This window comes from Lissotriton helveticus, chromosome 1_1, assembly GCF_964261635.1.
Source record: "Lissotriton helveticus chromosome 1_1, aLisHel1.1, whole genome shotgun sequence".
In the NCBI taxonomy this organism is placed as follows: domain Eukaryota; kingdom Metazoa; phylum Chordata; class Amphibia; order Caudata; family Salamandridae; genus Lissotriton; species Lissotriton helveticus.
In genome coordinates this window covers 1,348,399,271-1,348,414,477 of record NC_136057.1, presented here as the reverse complement: position 1 = coordinate 1,348,414,477, position 15,207 = coordinate 1,348,399,271, and the positions used below count along the sequence as shown (strand labels likewise).

The 15,207-nt window shown below is 47.2% G+C and overlaps 1 protein-coding gene and 1 pseudogene across 3 annotated transcripts in view; one reads left to right on the top strand and one right to left on the bottom strand.

Annotated features, from left to right (window-relative positions):
- The window catches only part of TEF (TEF transcription factor, PAR bZIP family member), a 161,271-nt gene that overhangs the window by 19,851 nt on the left and 126,213 nt on the right, over positions 1-15,207 (bottom strand). The window lies entirely within an intron of this gene.
- The window catches only part of LOC144799485 (uncharacterized), a 37,795-nt pseudogene continuing 24,546 nt past the window's right edge, over positions 1,959-15,207 (top strand).

Genomic DNA, 15,207 nt, shown 5'->3' with positions numbered 1-15,207 from the left:
TTATGTATGTTTTCAGGAAGTCTTTCTGAAATTTTAATCCACGCATGGAGGACAGTGTCTTCCATTTTTTATGAAAAATAAAATAAGATTGTAAACATTACATTTTAGTGTGGGAATCACATAATTTTACTGATAAACCAGGCCTCTTGGATTGAATGTGATAAATGAGATATAATAGAGTGAGCAAAAGAGTAGTTTTCTCCAGGGATTTTCCATTGACTTTTATTTTCTCATCTGGGTCAAGGCCAGCTGTGATCTCAGAGAGATGCATTCATGGTATAAGGTCACCCAAGGAAGTATGATTTCCAATCAGTATTCTACAGCCAAAGGCCTATTTCAAGAACATGGCAATTTGTGGTTTGCCAACGAACCAAATCTGTACATTTGAATTCTATTACAGGACCGGAGGCTTCAGATTATGCTTTCTCTTTCTTTTACTGCAAACAAACAGCAGTCAATAAGATGACTTATAACATTTTTAAAACAAAAACATTCCCAGAATGCTCAGCGTAGATACACAATAACCATAGGGATAGCCCTATATAATGGTCTTTACACTGGAACACTTCCTCTATTGTTGCTGCTCCTCACAGAGATAAGTGCTCGACTTTGTATCTTGCCCTTCTCTTGCTCATGGTTGTTTCTTGGTGATGTTTGTTATAGATTGCAGCCTATTTCTCAGTGCATTTATGCGCGACTTAATATTGGCATATCGACATTGCTCTACCGCCAGCGCGTATACCTCGTTTTGGCGCGTTGCGCTGCGTTCTACAGGCATTCGGAAGGTGGAGGTTCGGCCTTACTGGCAATCCTCACCTTCCACTGGTCGTTTCTCCCTTCTCTGATCAACTCCGCCGCGTTGATTGCAGCTGGCGGTGCCTTCCCTTGTACGGACCCGCAGTTCCCTCGAGCCTAACGTCACGTAGCCCAATTGGGCTAGTTTTGGGCTACATTTGGGCTACGCGATCTTGTTTCCTCCTCGGTCCACGCGCACATTTCAACGCGTGTGGGAGCAATAGCTTATCTTTCAGTGTGCCCTTAAGTTTACACCTTTCCTGGGCTGGAAAAAGAGTCAGGCCCCCAAGCTGTGTGCAGGCTTGTGTATTTGAAGTGGCTTGTGACGCCTTCGGGTTGTTTTTGTGGATTACAGCTTTGCTGAGGAGCATTTTTTCTTGCCTTTAATTACTATTTGCACCAGGTTTGCTCCCAATCCCTTTAGGATCCGTATTCACTTGTCTTAAGTGTCACCAACTGTTTCGTTAATAAAGCGGTGGAAGTGGCTGTCCCTAAGACCGTGAATAAAACATTAGCGACCGCCTTAAAACCTATTACGGCGCAGCTTGAGAACTTTGCGAAACGCCATGGATTGTTGCGACAGGATAATGCGCCCGCTTCCACGTCTACAGGGGGTAAATCTGCATCTACCAAAACGCCCAATTGGCCGCATGCACAGGCCCTCACTAAATTGCCCCCTACCCCTCAGCCAGGGATCACCCGTACTTAGGGTCTTTAACCCCTATGCCTTTGGCATCCAAAGTGGCTACAGATATGGACACTGATTCCACCTGCCACACTAAGTCCCCTAAGAAAAAGAAGGCCAAGAAAGCCGCTCTACGTCCTCCATCGCCCCCAGTTTACCGTCTAACCCTTTGAACTTCAACCCCCAGGATATAGTACATCCCAGGTCCTTCGATTGGGCCCCACCTCCAGAGGTGGCGGACTATATTCATCAAAACCTGTGACGCAGTTTTGACAGGGATGTTAGAAACCGACTGCGGTCGGAATGCCCCCGCCCTGATGTGCCAGACAAGGTCACTGAGACTCCGGATATTGATTCCAATATGTTGGCCCTCCTCAAAAAATGTCAAAAAGATCCCAAGAAAGGCATCGATCGGGACTAGCGCGGGTGCCAGGATAAGTTGTTAGATACCATCGGCCCGTTATCTAAAATCCTGGAGATGGCTCTGGTGGCCAAAGAAACTGGTGCATTGATCGACCCAGACATTCTTGGTGGTTGGACCCAATGCGCTATTCGCTTTTTATGGAATTGCAAACTGCGCCATCTCATCAGAGCGCGGGAAATCCCTCTTAATGCGCATGGACTCTAATTTGACGGAACTGGCCTCGGCAGAGCCAGGTGTCTTAGCGGATGGCTTGTTGTTCGAGGAACGTTTTGTGAAGGAATTCTCCAAATATGTGGGAACTTTCACCAGCCTGGACAAAGCCCAAGCTAATATAAAAAAGGGTGTTCAACGCTGGCCTTTTTGGACGGGCCGGGCGAGGTAGGGGCTGCTCGCCAGGCCGTCAATACCACCAGGGTCCCTCAAGAGGAGGTTACGGCCGGGGTCAAAGACTTTCAGCACCCCACCAGAGGCAGCACGTTCTACCCAACCAGACGTTTCCGCCGCCGCTTCCATCGAGGTGGTCTTAGAGGGAACGCCCAACCTCAGATTACGTCAGGTAAGCCCTCTGTTTTTGTCTCTTTACCCTCTGGGAGGTCGGATTCGCCATTTCCTTCACAACTGGCAGGCCGTTACTCAGGACGCCTGGGTCCTTCAAACAGTGCAGGGTTTTCTCATAGATTTCCACCAAACTCCCCGGCAAGGGGCCCCTCCAACTCCCCTATATTTTTCCCAGATGGTCTCTCCAGGAGTTGGTATTTGCACAATCAATTGTCTTGAACTTCTGGCGGGCTCATTTTCGATTCGTATTCTCTCCCCCAGGAAGGAATCATGTTGTATTCTATTGCGAATTGACAATATATCAGCTGTGAGCTATATTAACAAGCTGGGGGGACCAGATCCCCGATGTTGGGGGAGCTCGCCAAGGATTTTTGGCATTATTGCCTAGCACATCAGATAACCATGATTGCGTAATACCTCCCGGGGAGAGCCAATGCAGTAGCGGACTGGCAATCACGTCATTTGAAGGACTACAGCGATTGGAAGCTTCATCCGTCCTTGTTTTACCAACTCCAATCTCTGTGGGGTCCGTTCAACATAGATCTCTTAGCCTCCAGACTCAACCATCAACTGGAGTCATTCTTCAGCTGGAGGCTAGACACCCCAGCTAGAGCGACAGATGCATTCACACAAGATTGGTCAACAAGTCTCCATTACACATTTCCTCTGTTTATCTTGATACCCAGAATAGCGAATCAAATGTCTCGGCAGAAAGCGGTGATTGTATTGGTCGCCCCGATTTGGAAATCGCAACCATGATTCCCGGTCCTGTTGGAGATGGCATGAGAATGTCCACTTCGCCTCCTGTGCTTTCCATTAATGCTCCAGGGCCCTCAGGGAGAGTTCCACCCATTAGTCCTGGCAGGACAGCTATCCTTGATGGCTTGGAGGCTTTCGGCAACAATGGTCGTTGCCAGGAATTTCAGAGCAAGTTGCAGGTTTAATCCAACAAGCCTGGGCCCCTTCAACCAGGAAGCAATACTGTTCTGCCTGGAAGGCTTGGTTGGGTTGGTGCTTGAAGAAGCTCCTGGATCCTGGGGAAGCAGACATCACTCAAGTCGTGAATTTTCTTTCACAGAAAGCTGCTGACGGGTTGTCCTATAGATCAGTGAATAATTTTCGTTCAGCCATTTCAGCAGGCCATTCACACCTGGATGGCAGGTCTGTGGGCATGCATCCAGTGGTGTGCATCTTTTGAAAGGAATACACATAGCCAATCCTCCTGGAGCGCATTCAGTCAGAGGCGCTATGGCATGAAATCATTCATGCTTGGTACCAGTATACAGGGTATCATGAAAGCTGGTGATTGGTCTTTCAGCTCCACTTTCAAACAATTTAATTATAATCCTGTGGGCGATGTAGCTTCTGTTGTATTAGATAAGCGTTAATCTAGCATAATCTGAAGCCTCCGGTCCCGTAATAGAATAAAATATTAGCTAGCATTCGTGCCAAGAATTTTCAATTCTATTAAGGACATGGAGGCGAAGATTATCCCGCCCAGGAAAATGTATATTATGATTCATAATGTCATGTTTACCCACCCTGATTTACAGGTCTATGACAGATTTTACATGTACATAATTCTCGGTTTCCGGCGCTGATCAGAAAAGAGAATAGGCCATCGCGTGGCCCTCGGGAAGTTGTGTTCTATGACCTTCATTTTCAAGTGCTACAGTTCCTGTTGTTTCAGTATCCTAGAGTGATTTGGATGCATTATCGTTCTTATTTGGACTGATACTTATTCTATTTAGACTCTGCTCGTTGGGCAAAGAAAGAGGAAGTGTTCTGGTGTGAAGACTATTATATAGGGCTAGTCTCTATGGTTATTATGTATCTACGCTGAGCATTCTGGGAATGTTTTTGGTTTAAAAATGTTATAAATGATCTTATTGGCTGCAGTTTGTTTGCAGTAAAAGAAAGAGAAAGCATAATCTTCGCCTCCGTGTCCTTAATAGAATTGAAAACGATTGGCGCAAATGCTAGCTAATTTTTTATTCCTGCTTAGACTTCTTTGGATGAGTTAACATTCTAGTGTGAGAACAACCACAGTGACCACTGTAATCCCTCTTGTGCCCCACCAAACCATCTTCTCCTTTATATTCTAAACCATTTGCCAAAACAAATGTGCCATAGAAGTAACTTTATTTTACACTTAAGACTAGCAACGAAGTGGCTTCCATGAAAGTAACTAGCTAAACAGACAAGGTTCATAAGAAATACCATAAAGGGATTGCAGAGCTGCTCAAAGCTACCAGCTTATTAAATAACATAAAATGTGCCTCTCTCTCATACCTCCTAATCCAGTACGTTGATAAGTGCTGCGTCCCTTAAAATAATAACTGCACTTCTACAGTAACCACGCATGACATGGAAACACTTTTCACGTAGGATCAAAAAATAAAGAAAAGACCATTTGAACTACACACCTTACACAGTGCAACTTGCTGCCCACAGAGACAAGCAAATCAGTGCCTCATAGAGGTATTAAAAGCTTTACAAATAGTGCAATACAATGCAGTGGCCAAGCATCCCCTATTTTGCTTCGAAAGCAAGAGACACGAAAAACCTTATGATGGGATAGCAATCAGCACCATTTTTCATGAGAAGCAGCAACAACACACTGTGGGGAGTATGGAAGGGGCACAGCATGCTTGTACATACCACTCACTGTCTGACCCAGATTGGTAGCCAGGCAGGACAGCCTAAAGGTTTCTATTAAGCAAGACCCAAAATACAACTAGTCACTACTTCTTGTTCGTCTCAAGGGTGCATTTTTATTTCAACACCTCCAAAGCCTTTGTCAGAACCCTGTTCAGAGGGCCAAGGGGCAAGCAAAAGCTACTGGGCCTAATAGTGGTCGTCATAGCCTTTTACTCCTGATGTCCCAGGGGAAGGAGAGGAGTTATTTATTTATGCGTTTTTATATAGCGCGGACTTTACCCGTAGGTGTCAGAGCGCTTCACAATAGGAACAGAACTGATACATGAGAACATTACAAGTGAGCAAAATACAAAAGCAAACGTTCCATTAAATGAAGCAAAAATGACAATCGCGAGCCAACAAAATACAAGCGGTAGCAAACGGTGCATTACAAAAGTGACAATCGTGAGCCAACAAAAGGAGGAAAAAGTGACGTGTGCAGGTTACAAAAGCCTACAAAGTAAACAGGTATAATACTGCAATATATGGAGGACACTCAAGCACAAGAACAAACGTTACGTTGGCACTGGTGGCACTTGTGCAGTTATCGAAAACAAACAAATGTAAGAGGTAGAAAACAGTGTGTTACAAGAGAAAGTGACGGGTGCATGTTACACACTAGTACCAAACACAGGTAGAAGGATAATACTGCAATAAATGGCAGACTCTCAAACCACAAGAACACACTGGGAAGACACTTCCATAGTCATGTAAAGTAGATTTTTCTATAATGGAAGGGCTTCCTTCAGATAATAGAGAGGGCATGGATTACATTTGGAAGTGTCTTTGAAGGAGGAGAACTTTGAGGTCAGTTTTGAAGGCCTGGGAGGAGGTGGTGGTCCGGAGCTGAGGCGGAAGTGAGTTCCAGATTCTCACTGCGCTGCCTGAAAAGAATTGGGCCATCGATCTTTCCTTCTTGAAAGTGGGAGGTTCAAGCAGTAGATTTTCCGCATTTCGTGATGGTCTAGAGCCTCCAGAGAGTTTCAGTTTATTTGCCAGGTAGCGCGGAGAGGAGGAGTGCAAGGCTTTGTGGGTGATGCAGGCAGTCTTGTAGATAGCTCTAGCCTCGATGGGAAGCCAGCGGAGGGTGGATAACATGGGAGTGATGTGGTCGCTTCTTTTGGCCCCATAAATGAAACTAGCTGCTGAATGGAGAACAGACTTAAGGGGGGGACAGGTGGGATTTGGGGAGGCCAGTCAGAAGAGAATTGCAGTAGTCCAGTCTGGAGAGGACTAGCGATTGGACCAGGGTTTTAAGGTCATGCTCCTGGAAGAAGCAACAAATCCCCCAAAGAAGGCGCAGTTGGTATCGGGCAGACTTTGCAATTGAATTAATGTGGGAGAGTAGATCGAGTTTTGTGTCGAGTATGACACCAAGGGATTTTGCGCTGTCTACAATGATGGGTTTATTGTTCAGCAGATTCATGTGGTCCATCCATGATTGAACTGGGGGAGAAGAAAGTGAGGAGGAGAGGAGGAGGAGGAATTCAGTTTTGGAGGGATTCATTATCAGCTGATGTGTTGACAGCCAGTTTTGAATGGAGTCGAGGGTAGAGCTTAGGACGGAGAGATCGTGAGTGGAGGCAACCTTGAGGTAGATTTGAGTGTCGTCTGCGTAGAGATTACAGTTGACCCCAGATTTACTTAGGAGATTTCCCAGAGGTTCCAAATAGAGATTGAACAATGTGGGTGCAAGAATAGAGCCTTGGGGAACACCTTGACCCACCGCCAAAGGAGTGAAAGACTGTCCGCTATTTGGATCATTTGGGATCTATCAGAAAGGAAAGAAGCAAACCATTTAAGCACAGTGCCCTCCATGCCCATTCTCTGTTGAAGAGTGTTGAGGAGGGTGTTGTGATTGACAGTGTCAAAGGCTGCCGAAAGGTCAAGGAGAATTAGAAGACAAGACCCCCCCCCCCCCCACCCCCCGAGTCTAGTATTCGCAGCGCGTCATCGATCACTTGCAGCAGGGCAGTTTCAGTGCTGCAGTTTCTGATGAAGCCGGACTGAAAATTGTCAAGAAGATCATTGTCCTTGATATGACGAGAGAGTTGTTTCGCAACACATCTTTCTGTGATCTTCTCAAGAAAGGGTAGGTTAGTGATGGGGCGGAAGTTGTTGAGGTCATTCGCATCTTCAGTGGGTTTTTTAAGCAGAGGGGTGACCTGCCCAGTTTTGAAGGGAACAGGAAGGGAGCCTTGACAGAGGGAGAGGTTGACCAGAGTGGTCCAATAGGGAAGAGAATGGGTATAGAAGTCAATGGCAATGGCACTAGGGAAGGGGTCGAGTGAGTGGTTGGAGGGCTTTGTTTCGAGGATGCACTTGAGGAGGACATCTTCAGAGATGGGGTCGAAGTTCTGCCAAATGGCTAGTGATTTGTGCTCCTCTGGAGGGGTAGGATGAGCGACCTGAACCACAAGTGATTTCACTTTTTCGTCAAAGAATACAGCGAAATCAGCAGTTTTCTTTGTAGAATCCTCCAATTTGGAGGTTGGGGGAGAGTAGTTAGTTTTTTGGGTCTATTTTTGGCTGAGTCAAGGAGGGTTCTGAAGTGTGATGCTTTCCCAAGGAAGATGTGCTTGTGGTACTTGGATCTTGCTGAACGAAGCGTAGCCAAATTATCGGTGGAGGGTACTTGCCTCCATTGTTTCTCCAGGAGTCTTAGGTGCTTCCTTTCTTCATATAGGGATTTGTTGAACCAGGATGCTGAGGGAATGGGCCTTTTCTTTTTGCTTTGAAGAGGAGCGACGCTCTTGATTTCGACTGCAAGGACTGAGAGGCATTGTGAGGTGAGATCGTCAACATCTAGGTTCGGGTCTAGCCTTGGAAGTGACAGCAAAGCTGATTCACAGAGGGAAACAGTGTCAATATTGTTAGCGTCACGGAACCAGGAGGTAGCCCTCTTAGGTTGGCCAAGAGTTATAGAGTGTGCTAGGTGAAGAGAGAATGGAATGAGGAGGTGGTCAGACCAGTCTACGTGAATAGGGGTAGCGATAGAAAGCATGCCTGCTTTAGAAATAACAAGGTCCAGGATTGAGCCCTTAGAGTGTGTTGATTCTGTGCAGTGTTGGATAAGATCGTTTGTAGAGAGGAAGGTGACCAGCAAATTCGCGGAAGAGTCTTGCAGGGAGCCCCAGTGGAGATTGAAGTCACCCACGAAGGTCTGATTGTCACTTTGTGCGTATTGGTCGCAGATGAAGTCAATGAGCTCCTCCATAAACGAAGGGCCGCTGCCAGGTGGGCGGTATATGACATGGAATCTGAGGGGTGAGCGGTGGTGTAGTTGAAGCTCAAGAGATAGGAGTGGCAAGAGGAGAGGAGCGACGAGAGGAGAGGAGCGGCTAGGAGCGGCTGGAGGAGAGGAGCGGCGAGAGGAGAGAGGAGAGGTGAGACGAGAGAGAGGGGAGAGGGGAGACGAGAGGGGAGGGGAGGGGAGGTGAGACTGGGGGCGAGAGGGGAGGCGGGAGGGGAGGCGGGAGGGGAGGAAGATGGCGGCAACTGAGAAATCTAGATACATGCAGATCAGACACGCCCTTAGGCATCCCATTGTAGACAGAGACCATTTATCTGAGGCCGCGCAGTTGGAGGACCGTCTCCTCCTGGACCTGCTGATAGACAAGGCCATCTCACTGACATACAAAAAGATACAAATAACTCCTCAGGTGCCTTGAAATCTTTTCAAGACGCATGGCGAAGGAGACTGGAAGATGATCACTGGGAGGAGGCGTTGCAGAGCTTTAGAAAGGTACAATTGCTGATCTTACATATATCATACTATTCTAGAGTGCTCTTACACAGGATAGGGGTGACTCTACGCACTGTGAGGCGCTGCGGGCAACTTTTTCCACATACTCTGGGACTGCGCGATAATCCAGCATTATTGGGCAGGAGTGGTGCAAATAATGGCCCGGACACACACACTGGTAGTTCGCCTACAGACAAAATGGTTCCTATTGAACATCGAAGGCGAGAGGACGTGCCCTATATATCAGAAAACTCTGGCTGGTGGTGGGCGTGGCTAAAAGTAACATAGCGCATGCATGGTGAACATCGGCACCCCTAAGGTATGGACTGAAAAACTGACATGGATTGATGCCAACAGTCAGGAAAAAGTTGTCTATAAGAGCTGGGGTTGCCTGCAGAAATGGGAGAAAATATGGGGGAGAACGTAGGAAGCATAACCGGGCACTACTGTGCTCCACACATTGGGTCTCCACACAAAATAAATGACATTCTTGAGATCATACAATCATATACTCTGCTTTAGGTGTACACTGTACGCATGATTCGATTATTGCATTTGTTGTACGATGAGCAAAAACGTAATAAAAAAAGTTTAAATAAAAAAAAACAAGAGAATTTTAGAAATACGCTTCCCCGGAGGGTTGCAATCCTCACCTCTACAGGTACTAGGCTTCCAAAATGGAACCCAAATGCCTCGATGTTATGCATCATCCACAGGAACACACATGTAACCCAACATGCACACACTAAGATCATGCTTTTCCAGAGGTACATGCACTCCATGCAGGCCCAGGATGAGTGAAGTACGGAGCAATGGAAGTGTGCAGGAGTAGACCAGTACAGTAGCCCCATCCCAGTGACACATGTAGAAAGGCCTGTTCAAACATTACTGATTCTACTGAACAAAAAACACCACCAACGTGTTCGTGTGACTTAACTCCAGGTAAGGGCATTCGTCCTCTACCTTCACAATGGTACAAATGACCCCCCCTGCCCCACCCACCTTTAGTAATCTTGCAACTTCAGGGTCTTCTTTCACACGTTGAAACAGAACTGTTTTGTGGATGCTACCAGAAAAATATGCTAAGGAGACATGTGGTGAGGCCAAAGTGTTTGGGCAGTAACCTTCGAACATCACTGGAAGCAGCATAGCACACCTCCCGACTAGCCATGACATGAGCAGCATGTACATTTTACAAACAATTGTGACGTATTTGCTAGCCCCCCAAGCATGCCTTCTGGCACCTGAAATTTGCCTTTCATGTACCAGCAGTCACGGTGCCCATCAAGAGGCTCGGCTGCATTGTCAACTTTACTGATGTGAAGGCTAGACGTATAACCCAGAACAGCTGCCTGGGTGGGTAATGGCCTCCTTGAGAAGAGGCCCTGCCGCATCAACAGGAGCACTGGTACGAGTGCTCAGTGAGCAGCACAAAACACTTCACAGCTAAATAGAGATCGATTCAATTCTAACAAAATCGGAGAATGATAACTATTACATCGCTTGACAAGCAGGTGCAACCGGGATCCAGGGACAGCACTATCTATTATAAGTCCAAACTTAAAAAAAAAATAATGCATGTTTCACTTTATTGTTTCACACTAGTTGCCCCGTTTCTGTTTTATTACGAAATACTCTGCAAAAGCCATAGCTAACATTTTTCATTATAGTTTTTTGTAGCTACCAACCCCAGCACAAGCTGCTGTGAGTCTGCCTCCAGGTCGCTTCCGGACAGTTCATCGGCCCCAGCCCGACTGCCACACTCTGCTGCTCGCCCTATGAAAACCGGATGTTGGCCGGCGCCAGGACGGAGCTCAGCACCACCCTGGGCAGGTTCAGGGCCCCTACACGGCAGCCGTCAGCCAGGGATATGCCAACTACCTGCACTATGGCTCCGAGGCGCCCACACTGTACACGGTGCTGGAGAGTACTGCGTGAGTCTTACTCCCTGAGTGCATTTCTTTAGACAATATGCGGGCTGAAAAGGGCCGGTCATATGAACAAACACACCGGGCAATGTAAGTTAGCTTACGCAGGTATCGGAACTTGTTTTAGCGTCTAACAGGAAGTGGCATATTCATGCAGTTGTAATGTTACTTTACAAGTATTTTTAGACCTGTATCTATTAGTACTTGTAGGCCCCCGAGTAGTGCTGAAAACTAGTGGGTCTGTAAAAATGTACCTTGGTCAACAAATAACCCATTAGAACACACTTTGTTGCACTAAATGAAAAGTTGCTCTGTCCCGACTCCGCACACTGTAAGAAGTGGGCTCAAGCTGTGTGGGGCTGTGTCAAGGCGCTGCTTGAGCAGTTCTCCTAGCCCGGTTGATATAAACCATCAAAGGTGGCACACAGGGCTTGGCACCCCACGTACTGCGGGCTACTTACTCTTGCACATAATCTTACATTTCACATATTTATCTGGCTAATTAGGAACAGCTTACCGGAAGTTCGGGAGCGTCACGTCGTGGGGCGGGACTTCCACTTTTTGCGGAAAGCCCGGCCCACGGAGAGCAGCGGTGACGCGGGGCAACCAGGCGTGAGGGAAGCCCCACGTGTGGTGAGGCGGCAGAGAAAGAGCCCGGTGAGTGGAGGGGGGATATGTGTGTGTATGTGTGCGTGTGTGCGCGCATGTGTGAGTGGTGGGGGGATGCGTGCGTGGCTGTGTGTGTGCCTGAGCCCGTGAGTGGTGGTGGGGGTGCATGTGTGTAGCTGTGCGTGTGCCTCTGTGTGCGCGCTATTTCGAAAGGGTGACTTGCTCTGAATGTGGACAGGGGATGTGCACGGCGCCGTGCTGGACGTGCGCGTACAGGCGATGAAATCGCCGAGGGAAAGCGCGTACCCATCCCCTGTCCAACATTCCCGGCAAGCCGGCAGCAATAGGTCTTTGGCGGACGCGAGACCTAAAAAAAGAACTACGGGAGGAGATAAAAGCAGACGGGGCCACATCCACTGAGAAGCTCAAAACTGACCTGAAGGACAAATTGCTCTCGCTGCGGCAGGATATAGACTCTGTTGGAAGTAGAACCCTAGATATGGAAATCAAGATACTGGCCTTAGAACAGGGTTTTGAGCAGTAGAAGAATATGACAAACCCTGAGAACACAACAACAAATGGCCATAATTAAAACAGAAGAAACAGATCCAGAAGGGACAACATCCGCATTCGTCAATTGGAAGAGGCGGCAGAGGGGCCAGAATTAGAGGCCTTTGTAACAGGACTATTCCACGAGATTCTTGACTCCAGCACACCAATGATCAAAATAGACAGAGTGCACAGGGTGGGAAGGCTACTCTCAGGAGACAACCAAAGACCTAGGGACATACTAGTGAAGCTACATGCCTTTAAAGTAAAAGAAGCCATCCTGTAAGCGGCCAGAAAAAACAACAAAGTGTCCTTTCAGGGATTTTCTTGAGTTCTTTTCCAGGATATCTCCCCGGTCACCGTGGTGCGGCATCAACAGTTTCGTCCAGTTACAGACAAACTGCGACATGACCATGTGCAATATAGATAGACTTTTCCCTTTGGGCTGGCGTTTGAACACCGTAACAAGTCACACAATTGCACTGAGCTACAAGAGGCCATGAATATCCTGGGCCTCGAAACAAAGGAGAATGGCTAAGCAGGAGACAGACCTGAGGCAGTGAGAGCTGGCCAGGGAAACGACCAGGATACGCTCCCAGAGACCAAACAACACAATTGGTAGAGGGTCGTAGGGAGAAATTTTTACAAGACCAGCAGCAGAGAAGGAGGCAAATAAAGCAACGGGCAGAAGAGTTCCTCAGACGTTTCCTTTCTGGGCCCATGGCCCTAGAATGCCAGAACATGACTCGAAGTTTCACCGAAGGGAGGCATTTCAAGGGCGGGACATCACTCCCGACAATCCGCAGCCTAATGGCCACAGGTCCCAGGAGTCCAGACGCCTAATGTGATCGGCAGAAAGATGAGGACAAAAGGGGGCAGCCGGTCGCTCAGCAGCAAAGTCTTGATCTGAGTGCAGCACGAGATATTACAGCCACTGCAGCGAAGATGGACCAATTGCCACAAAGGATGTTGCTGTCAAAAATCCATGGTTTACTCTGGGACCCATTGTTCCGAAAGGTTTGAATTTGGGGATAGGGCAGGGGAACCTTTTTCTTGTTTTTAGGAACTCACCGGGTGGAAAGACTCACATACCAATGATTTTGCAAAGAGACAATCTGAGGTCACGTATGGATGTGGCGGGAGGGAGAGGGGCGGGGGGAGGACAGAGAATACAGGGCGCGGCCACTAGAGATCTGTTTTAAAGCAAAGGAATGACGATTCAGATCTTAACATGGAATGTACAAGGGCTTAATGCCCCGGCTAAGCGCCACAAAATCTGGAAATACCTCCTGGATGACCACTATGACAGTTACCCTGCAGGAGACATATCTTATACGCACTGAGGCTCATAGGCTCAAGCATAAAAGTTATCCCCAAATATTCCTGTCATCTAACACTACCAAGCACAACGGGGTCACAACAATGTTTCACTCATCTCTGAGGTTCCAAGTAGAGGGTAAAAAAACAGATAAAGAAGGCAGTATAGTGATGGTAAAGGGACGCGCTAATAAGAAATTATGCACGGTGGCGTCAATTTACACTACACACACTAATCAACTCCACTTCATCTTGAAGACACTAACCATGCTGGAAGACTTTGCAGAGGGGGAGGTACTGCTTATGGGTGACTTTAATTTGACTTGGCTCTCGGGGATGGACAGCAAGCACCATCAAAGAGCCCAAACAAGCAGTTTCACATAAACTGTTAAAAACGCAATACAGGAAATGGGCCTCTAAGATATATGGAGGGAGTTGCACCCTGCGGAAAAAGACTACACCTTTTTTTCACAAATCCACCGCACGTACTCTAGACTTGATTATATCTTCTTAAGTCAGACACTAAAAGGGGAGATACAATGTACAAACAATAAATCGATCGTTATCTCGGATCACGCGCCAGTAACAAGCACCCCCAAATTTGCACGCTGGTTCTTCCCACAGGCGCTGTTATGTGACAAACATGCGTGGAATGAACTCCGAAAAACCATTAAAGGCTTCTTTCACCTCAATTACCCCCATGACACTTCCCCAGCCAATAATTGGGATGCCTTCAAGGCGGTCCTGAGAGGACATCGCATCGCAGCAATAACAGAACTAAACAGGCAGAGCGGTCTGGAAAGGAGCGCCCTAGAAGTCAAACTTCAGGCTCCCGAACAAACACACAAGTACGCACCAAATCTACCGCTCTAATGCAAAGTCGCAAACCGAGCTTAAATGACGCTACTTAGGTTGAAACAAACCTCATAAACGCACAGCAATAAAGTAGGGACAAACCTGGCGAGACAGCTCAGAGTCAAAAGAGAAAGAATATATCAACAAAATACAAAATCTAGCGGTCACTAGAGTCCGAAGAGCACCGTAAAGCAGAGGCGTTCAGGGAAATTTACCAATCCCTATATAAGGCAGAACACACAGATCCTAACTCCCAGTTAAACTATCTAGACAACATAGTCCTACCCAAGGTGAAACTGGCACATAATGATAGGTTGACAGAACCCATCAGTGAGGAGGAGGTCCAAATGGCAATAAGCACCCTAAAACTTTTTACGTTGCCAGGGCCGGATGGATTAACGGCTCGTTTCAATAAGGCATTCAGTGCGGAACTGTTTCAGCATCTGACAGCTCTATTTAATCACATTGCCGAAATAGGAATGGTCACACCCTCCATGAGCGAAGCACTGACGATAGTTCTACCTAAGGCGGGGAAGGATCCACAGTTATTAGGCCCATACCGACCCATTGCAATCCTAAATCTTGACGCCAAGATCTACTCGAAAATACTGGTGTCGCACCTGGAAGACTTAATGCTCGAACTCATCTACCCTGACCAATCAGGTATATAAGTGGCGACAAACACATGATAACGTCAGACGTGTGCTACATCTCATTGAAAAAGAAGCTAAAAAACTAATATCGGCAGTGCTACTAGGTTTAGACATGGACAAAGCATTTGACTAAGTTGATTGGGCATTTCTCGTCACAACTCTCAAGCACTTTGGCTTTGATGATACATTTGTTATCATGATTCAAGCAAATTATGCTTCCCCATTCACCAGAATCCTCGTGAATGGCAATGCCGCAAAGCTATTCAGCATTGTCTACATATGGATGGAGCAATAGCGGACAGAGTCATATAGGATCTACTGTGGAAACACAAAATAGATTGCCCTGCCGATGCCTATATCAGTACTCCAACGAGAACAGTCCTAGACCA